Here is a 17,368-nt window from a genome sequence, read left to right as displayed (position 1 = left end):
GGAAATACTTTCCAGCTCTTTCCAGCAGAAACTGTATCAGGTAAGCTGTCATTAAAGTCTCAACTAAAATCATAGAATCTTAGAATCATAGAATGGTTAGAGTTGGAAGGGACCTTAAAGATCATCGAGTTCCACCCACACCTCCACTAGAGCAGGTTGCTCAAAGCCCCATCCAGCCTGGCCTTAAACACTTCCAGGGATGGGGCATCCACAGCTTCCCTGGGCAACCTGTTTCAGTGCTTCACTACCCTTACAGTAAAGAATTTCCTCCTAATATCTAATCTAAATTTCCCCTCTTCCAATTTAAAACCATTACCCCTTGTCCTGTCACTACATCTCCTGACAACGAGTCCCTCTCCAGCTCTCCTGTAGGCACCCTTCAGATATTGGAAGGCTGCTATAAGGTCTCCCCGGAGCCTTCTCTTCTTCATGCTGAACAACCCCAGCTCTCTCAGCCTGTCTTCATGGGGGAGGTGCTCCATCCCTCTGATCATCTTTGTGGCCCTCCGCTGGACCCATTCCTACAAGTCCATGTCCTTCCATGTCCTTCAAAAATGAATTTGAAAATTTAGATTTGAGTCTTGATACTTTCTTTTAAAATTGCTATGCAGAAATTTATGACCTCTTTGTCAACATCCTTCTTCCCTGTATTGAAACTTTTCTTTCAATGCAAATGTATTCCTTAGTCATGCCTAAGAAAATCACATGTAGCACGTTGCATGCTGCTACCATTGTTGCTAGCTACTCAAAACATTGTTGTTCTGGACTGTAACTGTCAGCAGAGGCTATCAATAGACAAATGGCAAAACCTAAGACATCCTAATGACAGGGAAAATGCCTAGAATCAGAAAAACCTCATACAATAGCTTCCTACACGGTGTCATTTTGTTAACGGTATCAAAATACGAAATAATTTAAACTAAATACTGTGGTTAATTCAGCTTTGTTTGAGACCTGATGCTGTTATGGTATCCTGTTCCCCTGTAAAAAAATGCTAATTACATTGGGTGTTTGTAGAACAGATTACTGTGAAAATAGTATTAAAAAAGCTGGTCTGAAACACAGTGAAACGTAATACTTAATATAACGGCTTCTTTTAGAGGGCTAGGTGAGTGATTGTTTGATTGATTATAAAAATTTTTCATGTTTCCATTACTGAGCAAGACTTTTGACCTTGCAATTTATGTTCATGTTTTATATCTCATGAATGTGATTTTTATAATCACAGAATCACAGAATCTTCATGGTTGGAAGGGACCTTTGAGATCATCGAGTCCAAACACAACAAAAAACAAAACCAAAAAAAACCCAAAAAACAAACAAAAACCCCCACAAAACAAACAAACAAACAAAAAACAAACAAACAAACAAAAAAACCCCACCACCACACACACCCACAAACAGACACAAACCGACAATCTCGGGCACTAGAGCATGCCCTGAAGTGCCATGTCTACATGTTTCTTAAATACCTCCAGGGTTGGTGACTCCACCACCTCCCTGGGCAGGCTGTTCCAGTGCCTGACCACACTTTGAGTAAATTCTTCCTAATATCTAATCTAATCCTCCCCTGCTGCAACTTCAGATCATTTCCTCTGGTCCTGTCATTATTCCCTTGGGAGAAGAGGCCAACACCCACCTCTCTACAACCTCCTTTCAGGTAGTTGTAGAAGGCAATGAGGTTCCCCCTCAGCCTCCTCTTCTCCAAACTAAACATGCCGGTTCCCTCAGCCTCTCCTCATATAACTTGTTCTCTAGACCCCTCACCAGCTTGGTGGCTCTCCTCTGGACACGCTCCAGCATTTCAATGTCCTTCCTGTAGTGAGGGGCCCAGAACTGAACACAGTACTTGAGGTGAGGCCTCAGCAGTGCCCAGTACAGAGGCACGATCACTTCCCTATTCCTGCTGGCCACTCTATTCCTGATACAGGCCAGGGTTCTGTTGGCCTTCTTGGCCACCTGGGTACACTGCTGGCTCATGTTAAGCCGGCTGTCCACCAATACCCCCAGGTCCCTTTCTGCTGGGCAGCTTTCCAGCCACTCTTCCCTGAGCCTGTAGCGTTGCCTGGGGTTGTTGTGACTGAAATGCAGGATCCAGCACTTGGCCCTATTAAACCTCATCCCATTGGCCTTGGCCCTTTGATTCAAGCTGTCCAGGTCCCTCTGTAGAGCTTCCCTACCCTCAATCAGATCAAAACTCCCACCTAGTTTGGTGTCATCTGCAAACTTACTCAGGGTGCACTCAATTCCCTTATCCAGACCATCAATAAAGATATTAAACAAGACTGGCCCCAAAACCGAGCCCTGAGGGACACCACTGGTGACCGGCCGCCAACTGGATTTCACCCCATTACTCACAACTCTCTGGGCACAGCCATCCAGCCAGTTTTTTACCCAGTGAAGAGTACACTTGTCTATGCCATGATTCACCAGCTTCTCCAGGAGAATGCTGTGAGGGACGGTGCCAAAGACCTTACCAAAGTCCAGGTAGACAACATCACAGCCTTCCCCACATCGAGAAGGCAGGTCACATGGTCATAGAAAGAGATCAAGTTGGTTTAAGCAGGACCTCCCTTTCACAAACCCATGCTGGTTGGCCCTGATCCCTTGGCTGCCCTGCACTTTCTGTGAGATCTCACTCAAGATGATCCTCTCCATGATCTTTCCCGGTACCGAGGTCAGGCTGACAGGCCTATAGTTTCCCAGATCCTCCTTTTGGCCCTTCTTGTAGATGGGTGTCACACTGGCCACCCTCCAATCATCTGGTACTTCCCCTGTTGACCAGGTTGTTTGATTGTTGATAGATAATGGATAGGGCCTTGGTGAGCTCTCCCGCCAGCTCCCTGAGTACCCTTGGGTGAATCCCATCTGGCCCCATAGACTTATGTGTGTCCAGGTGCATAAGCAGATCATTAACTACTTCCTCCTGGATTACAGGGGGGTTGTTCTGCTCTCCATCCTTATCTTCCAGCTCAGAAGGCTGTACACCCTGGGGGTAGCTGGTCTGACTATTGAAGACAGAGGAAAAGAAGGCATTAAGTATCTCAGCCTTCTCCTCATCCTTGGTCGCAATGTTTCCCCCCACATCCAGTAAGGGATGGAGACTCTCCCTGACTCTCTTTTTGTTGACGTATTTATAAAAACTTTTTTTGTTTTTCTTTATATTAATGGCCAGGTTGAGTTCCAGCTGGGCTTTTGTCTTCCTAATTTTTTCTCTGTATAACCTAACAAGATCTCTGTACTCCTCTGAGTTGCCTGTCCCTTCTTCCAAAGGTGGTAAACCCTCCTTTTCTCACTGAATTTCACTGAATTTTTAGAGTGGGAAGGGACCATAGAGATCATCTAGTCCAACTCCCCTGCTGAAGCAGGATTGCCCAGAGCATGTTAGAGCATGTTACTCAGGATTGCATCCAGGCGGGTCTTGAAAATCTCCAAAGAAGGGGACTCCACAACCTCCCTGGGCAGCCTGTTCCAGGGCTCTGTCACTCTCACTGTGAAGAAGTTTTTTCTCATATTTGAGTGGAACCTCCTATGTTCCAACTTGTGCCCGTCACCCCTCGTCCTCTCACTGGCAACCACTGAAAAGAGTCTGGCTCCCTCCTCCTTCAACCCACCCTTTAGATACTTATAAGCATTGATAAGGTCCCAGTCATTCTATGCAAACTTGCTAAGGGTGCATTCTCTCCACAGCCCAGGTCATTCTGGACTTAGTATCAGCCTCTGGGGTACACCAGTAATGACTGGCCTCCAGCTGGACTTTGTGCTGGATCACAACCCTTTTTACCTGGCAGTTCAGGTTTCAATCCACTTGCTATCCATTTGTCTAGCATATATTTCATCAGCTTGTCTATGAAGATGTTATGGAAAACAGTGTTGAAAGCCTCGGTAAAGTCAAGACAAAAAACATCCACTGGTCTCCACCTAGCCAGTCATTCCCTTAGCAGATGTTCCACACTTTTCTGCTTATTAAGTGCTAATATACTAAAACTCAGGCATAGAATGAGGTTTTGTGTGGTGGCCAGTATGTTACCCCTAAATTGCTTTGGGCTTGTCAGCAAATACTTGTGAGAAGGAGATTTTTTAATCAGATCTTAATTTAACAAATATTTCACTGATTTCACTTGGTGATGAATATGCTGAAAATGTTATGATACTTAGGACTATGTGGGACCAGGCCATAATACATTAGGCACTGCCACAGAAATAATTCTTATTCTCCAAGGGTAAAACATTTCCTGATACTGTGTTTTTCACCTGCATAACACTGCTAGAGTTTCAAAGAAGTGATCTTCAGTAAGTTAATTTCAGAACTCTGGAATACCTGATCTGTGGCAAAAGGAAAAGAAAGAAGAATAGAATTTTTCAGACAATTACAGAGCAAAGTGATGTCATGGTGTCATCAACTTAAATGTCCATTAGCTTTTTCTTTTACATTATTAACCTGCTTATAATGTCAAGGTTAAAAAATAAACAGTAAGTGTTTATCACTACAGGTGCTAGCTTTACTTGACAGCTGAGATGTAAGCGTTGAAATCTATTCCCACTGAAGCCATCAGGAATTTTGCCAGTGGTTTTAATGGAATAAGGAGTTGGCCTTCATTTGTAAAGAAAACCACAGAACCAGAAGTGCTAGCAATTATGTAAGAACTACAAGGAGACGTAATTTGTAATGGAGATTTGTTAAAATATAGGCCCTGATCCTGCAGTTCTAACACTAGCAAAATTCTTCCAATGGTTAATAAATTAGAATAAGGAAGTCTATGGCTCATAAGTAAATAACATCTAAAGTAACAAAGAAATTATGAAAAGGAATAGAAAAATTTACACAGAAGGTATGTGCACTCTTGCTTTAGAATATGGGCTGAATACATATGCATTTATGCCCAGGTTTTAGTTACAATGAAAAAGGTTATAGAGCAAATAGCCAAATTTGCAGGTGACTCCAGTAAGTGAAGTTTTGTCACTTCACTTTGTTTGCAGGTGACTCCAGTAAGGCTGATTTGTGTTTAGAATGGTAGTTTCTGGAGTATGGCTGAATCATCAGAGGACGGAAAACTGATAAATCAAATCAATTCATTTCTTCATTGACTCTAGTGAGTAATGGCTTTTAAAAAATAATTGTGTACATAAAATCATTACCTGATACTTGTTAATTTACGAGTCTTAGATGTCTGCTTTCTATGGCCTGCTGCTGACGTTGTTTTCCAAATTAAGACAGGTATTATGCTGTAAGATTTTCTTACAGACTCATTATGTAACTTTTAAGAGCTCTTCACGTTACCAGATGTCTCAGAGTTTGAGAAGTGTTTAGTTATGAACCAGTGCTCAAGGAACAAATGCATCCACTCTTTGCTGTCTCAAAGACAGCAGTGATGCTTGAGATGAAAACACCCACGAACCTGAACAAGTAGGTCATCTGCGACAGCACAGAGGTCATTTGGAATAATAACACAAAGAAACAATGCTGTAAAAAGCATGCAGCCTGCTAGTGTCTCACTGCTAATATCACTCTTCTGCACACAACAGTCACTTGGAATTTCACAGTGACAGTGGGGTTGGAGTCCATCACATTTATTCAAATATTCTAAATTTACCACTTACAGGTAAGGTGGAAAAAGAATACCTATAAGCAACTATGATCTGATTTATAAAGCTGAGCAGTTTTTTATGATCTAGCCAATACAGGGTAACAGTACAATATATACTAGCCAAGCCATTGTGAAAATTTATTAAATAAAAGATATATACAGATGATAATACTGATCACTAAAAAATATTATGACAGTTAATTACTCAGTATCAGAAGATGTAAAAAAATCAAGAGCCCTTAGTGTGGTTCAGAGAAGTATGGACTAACAAGAACAGGTAGTAGTAAGGTTACGTTTTGTTGGTGTTTTTTACCATCATTAACAAAATGTTTTGTAATTCAAGTGGTAAAGACAGGCATATTTGTATGTTTTAAAATCCGGCCGTAAGGGTTCAGATGGATAGAATACTGTAGGATTTGCGTCAAAGTCCTACTTTTGACTAAGAAAGATTAAGAAAAATCTTTCTAGATCTCTTGCTTAATGCCTTGTTGTTGTTTTTCTTGCTTTCCTTTAGAAATAGTTAATGATAAACTCTAGGGTGCTGGTATAACTCAACCTGGCAATTTGTGATTGAAAAGTTCACATTTTACTTTCTGGTTGAGTCAGTTTTGTATGCAATTCTTATTTTCTTTTCAATGGAAAATAAATTACCATTTACCTTATTATGCAATATATCTCTCTAAATAAAATTTAACTAGAACTTTTAAAATATCACAAGTCCTAGATATTATGTTAATTCTATTACAAAGAAGAATTTCCAATTATTTGTAGCTTATGCAATTAGATTCATGATCACAGTTAGTGTACTGTTTATGACTATGTATAGAATCATCAACATATATTTATATACATTATGTATCCTAATATTTTGTTTGCCATACCACAACAATATTGGGCAGGTGACATAAGGTCTATGAATTTTTCATTCTTTCCACTTCCTATGGCCTTATCTTTGGCTTTGTTTGTCATGGATCATTCTGCCCAAAGATAACGGTTTAGAGGTCCGGTATGACACCTGTTCTTGTTACACTTGTCACACTTGTCTGTGTGTAGAAGTACATATATTTTATAAAAATTGTGAGAGTACAAGACAGAGAAAGAGCTTTATTTGCATTATGAGATTGTAAACTAAAAAAACAAAACAAAACAAAACAAAGTGATAACCAAGTATTTCAATATACAGATGCAAGAGATATCTGAAACTTAAATTTGCACTCAAGCAATGAAAATGACTGAAATAGAACTTAAAATTTGGTGTTCACAAGCACACAGTTGTGATATTATGTTTAAGGAAATTGGTTGTTCAATAATATAATGGACATTATAAAATAGTTTTTAAGAATAAGTTGCTCATTTATTGCCCTAATGACATGTCAGGATTTGTTGTCAACATGTTCAGATGTAAAGAAATTTGGCAAGAAAATGTTCCTTCATTGTGTGACATGGCTTACCACATAAAAGTGACATTTTTCAGCAAATACAGTACAATGGAAGTAAAACAACTATATTTTTCAGTAAGCATAGATATACCTATGTAGTATTTGAATGACTGCAATGTGTCATGAGTTACAGGATTTATTTATAAGTGAAGTCTAAGTATGAAAATCAAGCTTTTCTTTACTTATAAGTGGGGGAAAGCTGGATATCTGGTCTATGCTTGCATGAACAAAGTGCTCTTAAGTCATTCATTTGTTCAGCGCTTGAGGAACACCCCAGCTAGTCATCTGCATAGATGAGCAATAATAGCAAGAAGCTGTGACTAATCAGTAATAAAAAGTTGAACAAAGAGAAGATGAACCTGTTGCTGACTGGGGCAAGTGATTTAATGACAGTGGAAACAAATAGGACAGAGGTACTCAGTGCCTTCATAGCTTCACTCTTAGCAACAAAGACTAGTCAAGGAGAATAAAGTGGATGCAGACCAAGTCAGGGATTAATTTGGAGAACTTGATCCACAGTATATCCATGGTATGAGACAGGCTGCATCCAGGGTTGCTGAGTCAATATCCTCAGAGGCCTGCTTTTTAACATCTTTCAAAAATTGTGAAAATTGGAGGAGATCGGTGATAATTGGAGGAAAACAAATATTACAATCTTTATAAAAAAGCAACAAAATAACAGTATGGGGAAGTACAGACTAGTTAACCACCTTCAATACCAGGGAAAATCGTAGAGCAGGTCTTATTGAAATGCATTTTCACGCCTGTGAGGGAGAAGGTGACTGGGAGGAGTCAGCATAGCTATATCAAGGGTAAATCATGCTTGACCAGTGGAGTGCCTTCCTAACTAGATTTTTGATTGGCAGAAGAGAAATGGATGTCATTTACTTCATCTTTAGCGAGGCTTTTGACACTGTCTTCCACATTATTCTTGTATCCAAGTTAGGATAATACAGTCTGGATGGGATTAAAACTAGATAGGTACAAAACTCATTGGATGTTTAGGCTCAGCAGGTAGTGGATAGTAAGTTGTAATCTACCTGGATGCTGGTAACATATGGGATAACATAGAGACTGGTCCTGCTTAAGATCTTGTTCAATAACCTGGAGGAGTTTATGGAATGCTTCTGCATAAGGTGTTCAGCAGACACAAGACAGGAAGCTTGAGGGCAGGGCTGCTGTCCAGGAGGACTTGGACAAACTGTAGGAATGGATTGACAGGAAATGAATGACATCTAACAAAGATAAATGCAAACTCATACACCCGGAACAGAATAAATAACCTTTACAACAATACAGACTGGGGATTGCCTGACGAGCAACCCTTCTGTAGCAGGCTTGTAGAAGGTGGTGGATAGCAAACAGTATAAGCCTGGTAATAAAGGCAGCCAACAACATTCTCTGCTGTATGAACAGGGACACGGGCAGCTTTCCGAGGGAGGGAATCATCCCCCTTTATTCAGGACTTATTAGACCATATATGGAATACTACAAGCAATTTTGGGTTACCCAATGCAAGAAAGACATCAATAAGCATGACTGAATTTAGAAAAGGCCAGCAAGACAGCTGGGGGCTGCAGCCCGTGCCCTGTGAAGAGAGCTGTGGGACCAGAGGTCATTCAGCCTGGATAAGAGAAGGCTTTAGGCAAACCTATCGGGAGCCCTGTGGCACCAACACAGAAGCAACTGAGGAGACACCAGCCAGGCTTTTCACAGTAGTGCATGGTGAAAGGCTGAGAAACAATGTGCATTAGCTGAAACAAGAGAGGCCCAGGCTGGATCTTAAAAAAAAAAAAAAACACCATTAGGACAGTCAAGCAGCAAAGCAGAGGAGACCAGAGAGTTTGTGTTGTCTCTGTCCTTGGAATTCTTCAAGTGACTGGACAAAAACCTGAGCAACCTAGTCTGACCATGCATCCAGGACTAGTAGGAGCTTGGACTGGAGAGTTCCTCAAGTTCCCTTCAACCTCAATTGCTTCCATGTTCCTATCCTACCACCTTGTTCTATGCGTGTGCTGGAATGGTCATGTAGAAGCACAGGCTAGCTGGATTGTAAAAGATAAGAGAAACTGAACAGAGAAGCAGTTAATGGGCCAGTCAAGCTGAGGATGCCACTGCAAGAACCCTCGTAACAGAGACTCCCATTGCCACCACTGACCATCCTGTCTGATTTGCCTCCTTACATGCATGTGGCCCTATGTTAATGCCTCAGTAAATTAGTTTTGCTTTTAACAAATGCTCTCAGTATCTGTACAATAGCAGTATGAAGTACATTAATAAATGTTAGTAATTTAGTCAATTGTGTAAGAGATTATGAGGTACGTTTTGGCATGCAAAGGCAATCTTGCCTCTGTCATGGTTAAAAGCTCAAATTCATATTTCAGGTTTTGGCTTTATATTATTTGCTCTGCTTCCATGTGGAAGCAGGTAATATGGGGGAACGTATATGTCTTTATCTGTTTGCTCTTGGTAATTTTTAGTATCACCATTGTCAGATTCAGGATAGGGCTAAGAAAGAAGGACTATACTGATGCTAGTACTTAAAGTTGCTGCGAAAGTGTAAGTATTGCAGTTTTGGGTTTTGTTTTGGAAAAAAAGAAAATGGTTCTAGACCTTATGAATGTGAAGGCAAACTTATAAGCGTCTGAGTCAAACAGAGAAATCTAGATTTTGCTTTAAGTCTTGAAAGGCCTGACTCTTACAGCTGACACCTTTATTAAAGTTTGGAACATGGTGGCAGAGCCCTAGCCAAAGGTATTTGAAAAGTATTAAGATAATCTTCAGTGAGGAAGCACTATGAAAGGGAAGTGGGGATGACACTTCTGTAGTTTCCAATTCCCCCTTTATCCTGGCATTCCAAAACTAAAGTAAGAAGACAGCTAATATAAGCGCTGCTTACAGCAGGGCTATGAGCAATGACCTTGTGGTGGAGAAATGTACTGTTCAGCTTTTAAATATTGCAGTGGGGCAAGTATTGTCTTCTCCTACGCAGGATTGTCTCTTTCTTACAAACCTTATTAACGCTTCTGCACAGAGGCAAATTTAAAACAAATTTTTCAGAAACAGATACTCTGAAGTCTCTTAGATCCAAACTGCTGGCAATCTGCAACTGGAAAAAAAAAAGAATTAGGATAAACTTGATAATTTTTGCTACCCTCTCCATCCTTTTAGTTTTGTTGTTTTTTGTTTTTTTTTTTTTTTTAGCGGAGTACCTTACATATTCTCTGACCCTTTAAAAACAATCTGACTCATTTCCCATTACAAAAGGTAAAAGCAAACGTGTAGTCCCAGTCTATTTCAACTGTATGTAACTCAGTTGCCTGAAATGTAATCTGTGAAGTGATCTCTTGAAGCACAAGCTGAACTGTATCTTAAATCTGGCACTCTCATGAAACTCCAGGCCCCTTAAGAGTTGTGGGTTTTCATCCAGGGGAAGTAACTAGTATCCAGAGTTGAAAACTATCAACTAAATGGTTTCCTAGCCTGTTTGCTTTCAATGTCTCCAGGAATGCAGTGGAAGAAGCTGCTGACAAGGTGAGTGGGAACTAAGGAAGATCTATAAAGATGTTTATCATAATAATAGGTGGGTGAAACACAGTGGAAGTTTCTCTCTGTTTCATACGCAGTTTCAATCAGCCATTTGCCCTAGCACAAATACGCATGGTGAACTGTCCTAACAGAGAAATGATTTTGGCTGTGTCATTGCACAATAATTAATGAGTGTCTTGGACATCTGTGTCTGAGCTGACTTTTCTTTTGTTTGCCTCAGAGGTTTTTGAATACCTTCCCAGTGATGGTGGATAATAATTGAATTCCTTCAGATTCTTCCATTCTGTGCCTCTGAGATCCTTCCTCTAGTGACTGTGACCTCTCCTATCCTTCTCTTATTTTTCTAGGATATGGATTCACCTTCCAGATTTCGGTTACTGAGGAATAAATGACAATGTGCTGTGACCTTTTATACTAGCACTTCACAGTCTCATATGAATTGCAATTACATTTTCTCTTTTTGCATGTTTGGCCCCTCAAGGTTTTACACAGCTGAAGATCTGTGGCAGAGCTCTCCTGAGCATCAGAAACAAGATAGCCCAGATGAACAGCAGCTGCACATTCAAGTACAGAATTATTTCTCATGCAGAAAGGTATAAGAATCCTTCCTGTAAAAATCAAAAGAACTATTTAGAGATAGTGTGACATTTAGTTAGTAATACAAATGTCAGTTTGTCCATTGAAAACCCATTCTGTTCCTACTTTCAGAGTATACATTCATAACCCATACATGGATAATGAAATTAAATTAAAGTTGTTGGGATCTATGTATCCCTCTTACTAAGAAAGGAATTGAAGTGAATGGTCTTCTAGAATTAAAATCAATATATCTGAGGGAAGACACTGAAACCCAGACGCAGGGGATATGCTGAGCCACCTTGATAATATCTAGAAGTTCTGTTCATATTTGTACTCACGATCATAGTCGTTAATAAAATTTCCAGTCAGTTTTGTAACAAAACTTGAATGAGTATCTTGGTCTTGTGATTTTTCTTTTGATTCCTGTTTTGTGGACGTGATTCTGCAATATTGGGGGGGAAAAAAGTGTTTGTACAAACAAGCAAAGAGTTTGTTCTAAATTCTTTAGAAGGTCAAGGAAAAGTAGAAATCCCACACATCAGAAGAGGAGCCCAAAGAAAGATTACCATTAACAGATTAAGAAATTAAACCACTGCTTCTCTTAGAACTTTTACATTAAGATAAAAGATCCTCCCCTGCAGCCCCAGTTATACAGATCTTTGGTGGGTAAAAAGTTTTGTGTTGCCATTATTCACCTGACAATTGCCTTGTTTTCTGAGGCCTGTAATCTTCTGTTATTAAACGAAACAAGTTTTCAGAATATTTTGTAAAGCACATAACTGAATTCTTGCTAAAGGAAAGTAAGAAAATGCCTAAAAATCAGTGTAATACCTCTATAAAGAATAATTTCTTTTTCTTTTGTTTGATTTGCCATTTATCTTTGCACTGAGTGTGACTGGTTAAAGAAAGACTCCTGATATATCAAGACTAGAGGTCACCACAGCAGTTTAAGAAGCAGGACAAAATTCATGTATACATTATGAAGCTTTTTTGAAACTTGTATTACATGGTTAGATTTGAAAGTGTGGGAAAACAGTAGTCTAGAATCAGTGCAAAGCTTTGTGGAAAAATATTTGTTGAAAAATAAGTTTTTCTTTTAGAAATACCATTTGACATTCATTTTTGGCCATCACTTTTCTAAACATGGCTCTATTTGTCCATCTTCAAGAGTTACCTAGTTATCCTAGTGTTATCCTAATGCAGACAAAAATATCTATACAAGGAGTGTTTATTTGTTCCTAAGATGGAGGAAGAAATAAAGCCTCTGAAGAAGCCCGTGATAAAACAGTCTTATAAACTAAAACAACATAAAAAAAAAAAAAAAAAAGATGTCTGTATCCTGAAAATCCCAAGATAATACACACCTAATTTACTTTCCTCACCAGACTCCATACTATCCATAACTCGACAATTTCTTTAATCTTTTAGTATTTTTATTTTCTTTTACTTGATTCACTTGATTATTAAAAAACAGTGTTCAGAATTTGTAATTTGGATGGTAATAGAATCTTCATTTCCATGCAAATTTCTTGGGCTACACAGCATTCAAATACTGGGTTTTGGATATAGAAATTTAAAGCATGAATGTCAGATAATGCTTAAAATATTGTTAGAGGGCACAAGAATATTTCTGATGAAAGCTACTAGAACACTCTGATTAGACAAAAACTTGTAATATGATAACTAACATGATGGATCCACCTTGAACATGTTAGATTCAAGACTACCTGGAACATCGACTTTATTTGGCTTACTTATCAGCTTAAGAAAAACTCTTGAGAAAAAAAAAAAAAGCTCGCAAAACGTGACTTAAGCACAGAGATAAAGCAATTCAGTGAAAACTGGTGTGAAAGTAGAACAGAAATCAGTCTTTGATAAGTACTGTCTTTACATTTAATACAAACTTCCAGATAACTAGGGAAACCTGTTTATTAAAAAACGAGCAATCCCAGAAGAAAACCAAATTAAATTACAGGAAGCTACTTCTTACCAGTTTGAACTAGTTCTGTATTTTCTGCTGAAGTGATCAATTTTCTTTTATTCAAGGTATCAAATTATCTCCTCAGAGATTTTCCATTGTTTTGCAGCTGGTGGGTGTTTGGATAAAACTGATGACAGAATTCAGCTCACAGTTTTTGAAGAGCTTTGGTATCTTTCAGGATAAAGAATTCAATGTAAATGTAAGATTATTATGTAGAAGAAGAGCCATGAACTTAGAAAGCAATTAAAAAAGACAATGTAGAAATTATAATCAGGTTCATGAACAGAATAATGAGGGCTAAAATGCAACTGAATACCAATGTTTACTTATAAACTATTATCAGTGTAGGCTGTGATGTGTTCAGAGATATAGCATATTTTAAAATAAAAGACAAAATTGCAGGAGAAGCTAAATTAAAAAAAATATCCTAAATCTTGAATTCCAGGATTATCAATGGGAATCTGTAGGATTAAGGATACTCAAGGAAATAAATATTTGTTTATGCAAAAGCTTTGGGTTGGTTTAAATATTAACATGATATATTTTTTCCATAAGATTGTATTAATTTTTAGGAGAATGAAATGGAACCTGTGTCCTAGACAGGAATCAAAATCACCAGTATTATATTTTTAGTGCCAATGTTAATTGTTCTGAACGAGCTGCCAGTAAAAGTTTATCTGAGGATAGAAACGCGGTTGTACCTGATTTAAAAGAATATGGTTAGATAAGAATATTAAATGATAACTACATCCGTACTTTTGCAAATCTGTGCATGGTAACCAATTTCCTTTGAACTTTGTGAAACCTGGTTTTACTGAATTATATCAAAAAGCAGAACATTTCTGCAGAGAATTTTTCTCCTCTACACCTCCAACAAGGCTGGGGTGGAAGGAAGGTAAAAAAATAACACATTATTTTTTGTGGGGGTTTGATTTTTTGTCCTAGATTTTATTTCTCTTCTAAGACAACAGTTTACATTAATTATGCGCTTAGCCCTGTAGCCCTATACTAGTGTATCCTGTTTGTATGTGAGGCCAAAGTAATGTGAAAATTATCTCACTCTGAATGAGCAATTCTATACAGCAAACTGTCCTGGTTTTGGCTGGGATAGGGTTAATTTTCTTCATAGTAGCTAATATAGGGCTATGTTTTGGATTTGTGCTGAAAACAGTGTTGATAATACGGGGATGTTTTCATTACTGCTGAGCAGTGCTTACAGAGTCAAGGCCTTTTCTGCTTCTCACACAACCCCACCAGCGAGCAGGCTGGGGGTGCACAAGAAATTGGGAGAGGACACAGTTGGGGCAGCTGACCCCAACTGACCAGAGGGATATTCTATACTATATGACATCATGCTCAGCATATAAAGCTGGGGGAAGAAGGTGGAAGAGGGGACACATTATGGAATTAGTCTTTCCAAGTAAATGTTACATGCGATGGAGCCCTGATTCCTGGAGGTAGCTGAACACTTGCCTGTTGATGGGAAGTAGTGAATTAATTCCTTGTTTTGATTTGCTTGCATGTGGGGCTTTTGTTTTACCTATTAAACTATCCTTACATCAACCCATGAGTTTTCCCACTTTGACTCTTTTGATTCTCTTCCCCATCCCACTGTGGGGGAGTGAGTGAGCAGCTGTGTGGTGCTCAGTTGCTGGCTGTGGTTAAACCAAAACAAAACCAAAACTTCAATTTTATTTTATTTTTTTTATTTTGTTTTTTTGTTTTTTTGTTAGAGCATTGTATGAGGTTACTACTGGGCTGCTTTTGGTCATTTTTGAAAGGTTGTGGAGATGATTTTGGAAAGGCAAATGAGGCACCCATCTCCAGAAATGTAAAAACCATTGTTCAGTAAATTAAAGCCTCACTTTGATCTTTGGGGAAACTATGAAATGGATTTTCTCAGAAGTAAGTTCTGAGCACATGCAGGAGACAGAAAAAAACCCAAAACAAAACAGTATTTGAGAATAGCCAGAACAGATTTCTAAGGGAAAATCATGCCTGACTGGCAGGATTGCCTTCTGTGGTAAAATGACTAAATCTGTGGATAACAGGAGAGCAGTGAGAGTTGTCTACATTGCAACCTTTTTACAAGGGTAATTTTTACCCTTTTTAACTGTCACAGCACCCTTATTTTCAGTCCGGAGCACTATGGTTTGGACAGCTGGACTACTAGATGGGTGAAAAGACTGGGTTTTTCAAGCACAGAGGGTAATCGTTGCTGAGTCATACTGTACCTGGAGGCCAGTTAAAGGGATTTCTCAGAGGTCTGTCTTGAACTCAGCTCATTAAATATGTTCATCACAAAGTTTGTGGATGACACCAAATATGTGGTTGACACACATAGGAACAAGCCTCCTTTCAGAGGGCCACAGACAACACAGAGGAATGGACCAAAAGGAATCTTATTAAACCGAGCAAGGATAAATGCAAAAGTCTGTGTCAGGTATGGACTAAGCCACTGCAATGGTACAAGGAGAAGCCCTTTACACTGCCTGAGCACTGACTGGCTGATGAAAAACTTCTGAAAAGGATCTGGAGATACCAGTGGACAGCGGTCTGATCAGAAATATAGCTAGTAAGTAGATCAAGGGAGCTGCTTACTTTTCTTGGCACCCATTAGATCACATCTAGAATGGTATATCCAGTTTTGCACCCCCCCATTTAAATTACTAGTATCTTGGAAGAAGTTTCATATACTTGAACTTCTAAATAGGCAACTACAAAATTCTCAAAGGAACAAATATCTTTTATTTTAATTAAGTAGTTATCAGGTTTTGTATGTAATCTATCTATCTCCTGCTCCCTCACTCCAAGGTACGTGCAGTCTGTCCATAGCTTTTTTGATTTATAACTACAACTGCTAATGGGAAGTAGTGGTTGCAAGGACAAGAAGAATGAAATCTCAAACTGAATGCTAACAGAGAAAGCACAAAAAAAAAAGAAACAGGAAACTATGCAAAAACAAATATCTTATTATATGTATCAGTTCATTTCAGTGAGATACTTAAATCACATTTTTCATGGCCTTATTTTCTAGGCATTTTATGGTGCCGAGTAAGGAACAAAACAGAAGTCAGTAGGAACTCGGGTTCAGATTTTTGTGATCAGCCTGTTCCGATAGGGAATAGTTACCAAAGCCTAGACAGTTCAACTGAAATCAAAGGTTGGTTAAAACTGATCAAAGGAAACTACGGGAACTATTACAGAACTGACAGAATATATCAGGAGGTGCTCAAGTACATATAGCAGTTGCTGATAACAAATTTCAATCATACTGACATTCATTGCAATAAAAATTTATAAATGACTAAAAAGGGTGCATATCTACAAAAGCACCTAGGAATGTGTTTTTGGCTGTTTTAATATGAAATCAAGATAAAATGAAGCATTCAAACTCAAACTTGAGATAATATAAACATGGTAAACTAAAATGCCAAAATGAGGGAATACAGGCATAATACATTATGTATAAAAAGCATATTCAAAAAACAGCAGCACAGTGCATGAACTTAGTGAAAAATGTTTTGAAGACAAATATGTGTCAGAAGAATGCTGGAAACAACAATCACCTAGGAAATATAAAACAGAAAGTCTGGAGATATCAGTGCATTTCAATTAAAGATAAAGCAATTTGATATCATTCTTATATAATCTAGATGTTGGAAAACGGTGACAAGTCTTTTGTTCAGCCTTGAAATAAGTAACAACGTACAGAGCAGTATCTTAAAATGGAACAATGGATTTGTAAAATTAGAGAAATGAACCAGGTTAGATCTTTAGAAAGTAGATAAAGCAAACAACATATTCTTCTAAATCAGTCTTAACAAGAAACATTAATATGCAAAGTTTAGGTCCATTTGAAGTCTAAATTTTCTAAACAATGGAACAGGCCTCTGGGCTATCTATTCTATTAGATTAACCTCCAAGACATGTCAAATATTGCAGTGATATGCTGATTTCACAGAAATGGTAGTTTATTTTGTATCTGGGTAGGAATATCCCCATGCATCAATATATGCCAGTGACTGACTGGCTGGAAAGCAACTTTGCAGAGAAGACACTGGTGGACACCATGTTGAAAATGAGCAAGCAATGTGCCCTTGTGGCAAACAGGGGTAATGGTACACTGGACAGCATTATGAAAAATGTTGCCTGTGGCCAAGGGAGGTTATCCATCCCCTTTACTCAGCAGTAAGATGGTGAAGGGGCTGGAGCATGTTTCATGTGAGTAA

The sequence above is a fragment of the Numenius arquata genome, chromosome Z, assembly GCF_964106895.1.
Source record: "Numenius arquata chromosome Z, bNumArq3.hap1.1, whole genome shotgun sequence".
In the NCBI taxonomy this organism is placed as follows: Eukaryota; Metazoa; Chordata; class Aves; order Charadriiformes; family Scolopacidae; genus Numenius; species Numenius arquata.
Note: the sequence above shows the minus strand (reverse complement) of the source record.